This window comes from Vulpes vulpes, chromosome 12 (genome assembly GCF_048418805.1).
Source record: "Vulpes vulpes isolate BD-2025 chromosome 12, VulVul3, whole genome shotgun sequence".
NCBI classification, from domain to species: Eukaryota; Metazoa; Chordata; class Mammalia; order Carnivora; family Canidae; genus Vulpes; species Vulpes vulpes.
The window spans coordinates 143,035,311-143,042,542 of NC_132791.1; positions in this window are offsets into that span (position 1 = coordinate 143,035,311).

Sequence of the window (7,232 nt, forward strand, 5' to 3'; positions counted from 1 at the left end):
AGCTGCCCACCCTGAGTTTGCTGGAGGTCTCAGGCGGCCAGAAGGCATAGGCGTCCTTGAGGGGTGCATTGTGGGGGTCACATGGCCCCTGCATCTTCTCTGAGTGGCTTAGTGGAGACCGGGAGCCCTTTATCCCGACATGTACTGGAGTTTGAGGATGGACCTGAGGTGTAGTGGTCTCATCAAGCTCCCACGTGAACCTGAAAACATTGCAGAGACATCTACCTAGCCTGTCGTGTGCAGGTGTCTCTTGACAGAGCTGGGAAGACCCACTTTTCCTAAGTTTGCCCAGGGGCCAGCTCTCCAACTCAGACCTTGGGCCTCCTAGGCCAGCAAGGGGGGCCGTCCCATCCATTGGGAACACAGCCCTGTGGGAAGGTAGCCCAGGAGGGGGGTGCCCGGCCTACAGACAGGAGGCAGGTGGGACCATGATTGGGAGCCACACTGGGACCATCACCACCCCAGGTCAGAAGCAGCAGCACCTAGCTCCCTTGAGTCAGTTACCTCAATGGGCTCTAGGGACTTCTGTGAAGGCTCTGCCTGTTTCTGGCCAATCAGAATGAAATGGAGGCTCCCACACCAGGGGGAGTGTGGGTGTGGGCCTCTGAGTGTGGGAGACCCCCGGGGTCTCAGTCTGGGTGGATAGAAGCCATGGATCCTGAGCCCATTCTCTGCCCCTGGCCCTGTGCAAGGCACTGTGGGTGTCCAAAGAGCCCTGAACTCTGTTCCTGCCCGGAGAGTGGCTTGGCCCTCAGATAACCACCATGGACTTGCCAGGACAGTCTGTCCACGTTCAGCACATGTTCCTGAGAGCCTCCTGTGTGCCAGGTTGTTGCTGGGGGGAGGGGCTGCTTGAGTCCTACCCTCAGAGAGCTCATAGCCTGGTGCAGTTACCAGAATCAAGGACAAAGGACACGCTACAGCCAGGAAGCACTGGAGCCCTCTTCCAGGGCTTGCAGGGCAGAGAGGCTCTGGGGGGAGCAGCCAAGTCCCAGAGAAACTGAGCTGCATGGAGTTCCAGTGGGCAGGCCAGCGCAAGGCAGGGGGAGGGTGGTGAGGCAATCTGACCTGACAAGCCTCCTGGGAGGGACCTCAAGATTAGATCCCTGGCAGGCACTTGCCAAGGTGCATTTCCCTAGTACATTAACAGCTGTTCCTAAAAAGGAGGGGTTCTGTGGAGAAAGAAGTTTGATACATGCTGAAGTAAAGTTACATAGTGTTAAGAACTCTTTATCCAGGAATCCCTGGGTGGTGCAGTGGTTTAGCGCCTGCCTTTGGCCCAGGGTGCAATCCTGGAGACCCAGGATCAAATCCCACGTCAGGCTCCCGGTGCATGGAGCCTGCTTCTTCCTCTGCCTGTGTCTCTGCCTCTCTCTCTCTCTGTGTCACTATCATAAATAAATAAAAATTAAAAAAAGAAAAACTCTTTGTCCAAGATAAAGGTAGTGTGTGGCCCAAGCTCCTTCTTTAGAAATGCCATGTTGGAACTTTTTTGGTTGTTGTAGAAAGACATTTGATTTTTTTGTTAAAGATTTTGTTTTATTTATTCATAGAGACACACACAGAGAGAGAGGCAGAGACACAGGCAGAGGGAGAAACGGGCCCCATACAGGAAGCCAGACGTGGGACTCCATCCCGGTCTCCAAGATCACACCCCAGGCTGCAGGCGGCGCTAAACCACTGCGCCACTGGGGCTGCCCCAAGACATTTGATTTAATTAAAAAACAAAAAGAGGAATTTCTTGGCTCCTGTAACTGAAAAGTTCTGATAGTCAGCTTCAGGCATAGCTGGATCCAGGTGCTTAGGGATTTGGTTAGTAATCTGCCTCTTCCTAGGTCTTGACTCTGTTTTCTCTGGGTTGGGTCTTCTGCAAGGTTGACTGAAGGCTTCCTGCAGCTCCAGGCTGACTTTCCACTAGCAGAGAGAGGGTACTGGTTGCTCAGTAATTCTAGCAACCAGTAATTCTAGCAGAATCCACTCTGGAAAATCAGAATGTTAGCAGAGGGAGGATGAAAGCTGAGGAGGTGGGGCACCTGGCTGGCTCAGTCCGTGGAGTTTGTGACTCTTAAAAGTAAAACTAAAAAAAAAAAAAAAAAAAATCTGAGGAGGCATCAGATGGTCACTGGAGTGTGGTTGGAGAGGGCCACAGACCAGAGTGCACACTAAGGGGTGGAGACTTGGACAGAGACAAGCTTCTGGATTCCTCTTTCAGTGCCCCCTCATCAACCTTTGTTTGCTTGCCTCCTTTCACCGGAGCCTGAGCTGCCTCCTGGCCATAGCTGCCTTCCGCAGAGATCTGGAGGGGGCAATGTGGGAACACCACACTCGTCTCGCGGCTCACCATCCCCCTGCTCGCTGGTCCCACACTGAAGCACCATGAAGAGGAGACTTCTTCCAACTCACCTTTTTTTTTTTCCCCAAGAAAAGGGTCTCTTTAGGGTCCCCAGGGACCAGGGGTGGGCAGAACAGGAGGACCTGAATAGGCAGGAGTTACCCAGAAATTCCAGTTTATATCAGAGGCGCCCCTGCCAGTTCCTGTCGTCAGAGGAATCTGGCCAGGGCTTCTAAGCCCAGGCCATCTGTGTCTGGAGGAAGCAATACCTCTGCTCTCAGCACTCGGGGGTCAGTGGGATGTTTCTGGAAACTGAGTGGACTCCTCTGCTTGGTGCCACCTCCTCCCCACCTCCACGTCCATCCTGAGAGCACCCTACCAGGGGTGGCAGGCTTCCCTGCAGGTCCCTGAAGAAGTCACTGCACCTCTCTGGTGTATACTTTCCCATCCATAGAGTGGTATCAGGGTGGTAAACCCGCCTCCACGGGCCTTTTTATTAGACTCATTAGGAGTGAAGTGGTTGAGGTGTAGTCCCCAGGGACTGGTGGGGACACATGGGGATGCTCACAGCCCCAATTAAAGGGGCACCCAATTGTTGAGATCAGTTGCTTAATACTCCCATTTTTCAGGAAAAGCCAGAAATCTAGCCTTCAGGTATAATCTTCTACATTTGACAATTCAAAAAAAAATTTTTTTTAAAGATTTTATTTATTTATTCATGATAGTCACACAGAGAGAGACAGAGAGGCAGAGACACAGGCAGAGGGAGAAGCAGGCTCCATGCACCGGGAGCCCGATGTGGGATTCGATCCCGGGTCTCCAGGATCGCGCCCTGGGCCAAAGGCAGGCGCCAAACCGCTGCGCCACCCAGGGATCCCTACATTTGACAATTCGAAATCAGAGCCCACGTAGACTTGGATTTGGCCCCTGGAGGTCAGGTGATGTCTGGAGGCCTTATTCTCCCTGCCACCAATTCAACCCACCCCATTCTGTAACTCTTCCTCCTCAATCTACACCTGGCCTCACCCCAGTAAGCACCCAGGGGACAGACATCCCCTCTCATTCTTCATTTCTGTCAGCTTCTCCCCTCACAGCGCAGAACTGGTGGTTCTACCAGATATTTGGTGGAGGGTCTATTCAACTGACTCTTTGATGAACCTGGAGGTGACCACCGTGAGTGAGGCTCTTTGGGCAGAGCTGATCCAAAGAAGCTTCAGAGAGGGCTAGAAATATTTGCTTAGCACACAGCAGAAGCCAACCTGGGATGAGAATACAGGGTCATCTAGGACCAGAATCATCCATGTCAACAGCGATCTGGTTCCATTATGCCCAGAGAGGTTGGAAGTGAGGCTCCAGCCTGGCTCCATGCCGTGTGGCCTCCTGGGCCATAGCCTGGGCAGGTCCTCGCTTACCTACTGCAAGAATGAAGGATAAATGGGGGCGGGCAGGGTTGTGGGGGACTCCTGGAATGAGGAGGGGTCTCAGTATTCTCCTAGGCAATGCCCAGGCTGGCTAAGCCCAGTCTCCTTGCCTCGTGCCAACTGCCCTGGCAACCCCTATGCCTTTCCCTCTACCCACCCCTGAGCAACGCCAAGATGAGAAGCCTCCGCAGAGGCCCAGCCCGCCTGTGGGCTGGACACCTGCCCAAAATGTCTCGGAACCCACAGATGCCTGACGTCTGGGGAAAGAAGGGGGGAGACGTGTACCCCTATGTCCCAGACCGGTGACCTGGGTCGAGTCCCGCCTCTGGGAAGTGGGCGTGCCTCACACTCGCGGGAGCAGAGGGCTCCGGGGTCCGCGGGCAGGGGGCGGGGCCGTCCCAGGTCAGCCCCGCCCCCGTGCCTGGACGCCCACCTGGCGGCGCTCCCAGCCAGGTGTCTGTCCCGGAGGCCCGGCCGAAAAGAGCATGCCCGACTGGTCCCGGGGGCCGACACCCTGCCAGCCCGCAGCGCGGGCCCGCCCCCACCCCGCCCCCCGGGCGAACGGGCGAGGCGCATGTGACCCAGGGCCCGGCTCCCGGGAGTTTCGCGCTGACGCCGCGTCACCCCACTCGGGGCCGGGCGCCCATTGGCTGCGCCGCGGTCCGCGGGGGCGGGACCTGTCTGGCTCCTAGCCCCAACTCCCCTGGGTCTCGGCCGCTGCCCGGCCCGGGTGAGGAGCCAGCGCCTCTCCTCCGGCCGCCCAGACCCTGACGAAATCAGGGGCAACATCGCCGTGAGGTCGTGGGCAAGTCGCCTTGCCTCCCCGTGCCTCGGTATTCTCATCTGTAAAATGGGAATAGCAGCCCGGTCCTCCTGGGACTGTTGGGAGGAATACTTGGGTTAATTCTGGTAAGCGCTCAAAGATGGTTGCCAGGGGAGGCACAGCCTGCCAGCATCACTGTTGGCCGGGCTGGGGCCCCTGCCCCCTCCTGGGCACTCCAGGGCAGAGGGGCCCACCACCGGGCCCTGGCACACTCCTGTGAGTTCGGATCATCCCAGCCAAGAGGGGCCTGGGGGGCTTGTTTGGGGGTCTCAGGCTCTTTAGGGGGAGGAGCCACCAAGAGGTTTCCCTGAAGAACTGTCGCCCCCATCCCGTCCTTCCCCACTCTGATGTTGAGAATTGCCCTGGTTAAAAAAAAAAAGAGAGAATTGCCCTGATAATCTGCGGCTGTGAAAAAAACAAAGTTGTGTCTCTTTGATTGCAAAGATTTAAAACACACCTCACCTCACCCCAACTATGCCCCACCATGGGGCTTCCGCCAGGCTTCAGGTTTCTTTGTTTGTTTTTTAAGATTGTATTTATTCATGAGAGACAGAGAGAGAGGCAGAGACACAGGCAAAGGGAGAAGCCGGCCCCATGCAGGGAGCCAGACATGGGACTCGATCCCAGATCCTGGGTCTCCAGGATCACACCCTGGGCTAAAGCCGGCGCGACCTCTGAGCCACCTGGGCTGCCCAGGCTTCAGTTTCAATTGGCATTTCTAGTGTGGGCTGCAAGTCTGTTGACCTTGCCTTACTCTCTTTCCCCTCACTCCTGCAGTTTATGGCATGCATATTTGTTGAATCATGCTCTTTACATATATGGTGAACTCACTGAAAGAACAGTGAGGCAGGTCTGTTGTGATGATGACTCCAACACACCTTACCTGCCTCTGCAGAGTGACTGCAGGAAGGGTTATTCTCCTTTTACAATCTGGTAGTTGAACTCAGAAAAGTGAAGTGAATGGGTTCCAGGTCACAAAGCAAGCAGGTGAAAAACCAGACCAACTTTCTGACTTTGGAAAAAGTGGTCTTTAGAGGCTTTCCTCAGCACCCGCTCCTCTCCCCAATCCTCTCTCTGGGAAGGGATGTTAGGATTTTTAGGGAAGTCACCAGATTCTCAAGGCCTCCTGGGTGCTTGGCTCCTGCCTGGGTGGTAGGTAGGGTCTGGGGTGGGGGACATGATGAAAGAAGCCAGATCCCTCTGTGCTCCCCCAGAGAAGTTCTTCTGGATCCCTGGGTGGATCCCAGAGCAGGGCCACTTGGGTGGTGGGAGAGATGTGGTTTGGAGACCCCCACAGCTCCTGGCCGCCCCTGCTCTGAGTAATTTTCCACAGCAGCCCTTCTAGAAGGGGAACAAAGAGAGCTGCATATATGGGCTGATCCCTTGGGACTTGGGCCTCAAGTCCTCTTCCAGCCAGGGCACCCCCCTTCTAAAGTGCACCACTAATTTTACTCCCTCAGAAGGAGTGGCCAGACAGGCTATATCTGGAGTCTGGGCAAGACAGTATTTAGGATGGCATGACTTACTGATGCCAGGGGCTAGGAGAGACTGGGGATCCCACTTGTGATGGATCTCCTTGTCTGTCCTGCACCAGGAGTATCTTTCTCTGCTTGCATAGTTCCAGGGACAAGGAACTCACTCCCTTTCCAGTTTCAGATACTCACATGTTCTTTTTTTTTTTTTTTTTAATTTTTATTTATTTATGATAGTCACAGAGAGAGAGAGAGGCAGAGACACAGGCAGAGGGAGAAGCAGGCTCCATGCACCGGGAGCCTGACGTGGGATTCAATCCCTGGTCTCCAGGAATGCGCCCTGGGCCAAAGGCAGGCGCCAAACCGCTGCGCCACCCAGGGATCCCTACTCACATGTTCTAGTTGATCTCTAGCCACCTCAGTGGGACACCCCCCCCCCCCACCCGTGCCACCTAGCTCTGTCCTCAGTCCATAGGGCCCAGGGTTCGTTCAGTTTCCAGCCAGTCTACCAGCCAAGCTGCCTCCTCTGACCCACACCCAGCCTGTCGTGATCCACGGCAGCCTGGCTCAGTTGTAAAGCACAGCCCACATTTCCTTGTGTCCCCCATCTAGGCTGATCCCAGGGATAAGCGCTGAGTTGGAAGTCAGCCCTGGGGCCCAAGCCTGTGGCTGTCCCTGAGTAGCTGTGTGCAATTAGAACTCTCTAGATCTTCCTGTCTTCTTGGGTACTGAGGCCAGCCTACTTCCGGGGACTGGACTGGGTCCACTGGCTCCCAAACCCCCCCTTGTTACCACAGCTGGATCTGGAAGGAAACGAGATTAAATCAGGAAGGGAGATTCGCCTCTTCCAGGCTCCCTTTGGGCTACCCCCTTATCTAGAGCCCAATCTGATTTTAGGAAACTGGGGCGGGGCGGGTGGGGGCGGCTGGCTGATCTCACAGGCCCAGCGCCGCCCCCCCCCCCCCCCCCCCCCCCCCCCGCAATCACTAATCTCCCAAGCAGCCTATGGAGAAGCATCACCAAGCTCCAGGTAGAGCTGATGCAATTGAGGACAAGAGTTGGCCCGACAGCCCACAGCAGGTCATCAGAGCTATCACTCCAACAGATCTGTCTTGTTCTAAAGAGCCAAATCTAGGAAGTGAGGTTTGTCCAGGCCCCAGCCCCTTCCAGCTCCTGGACAGGCC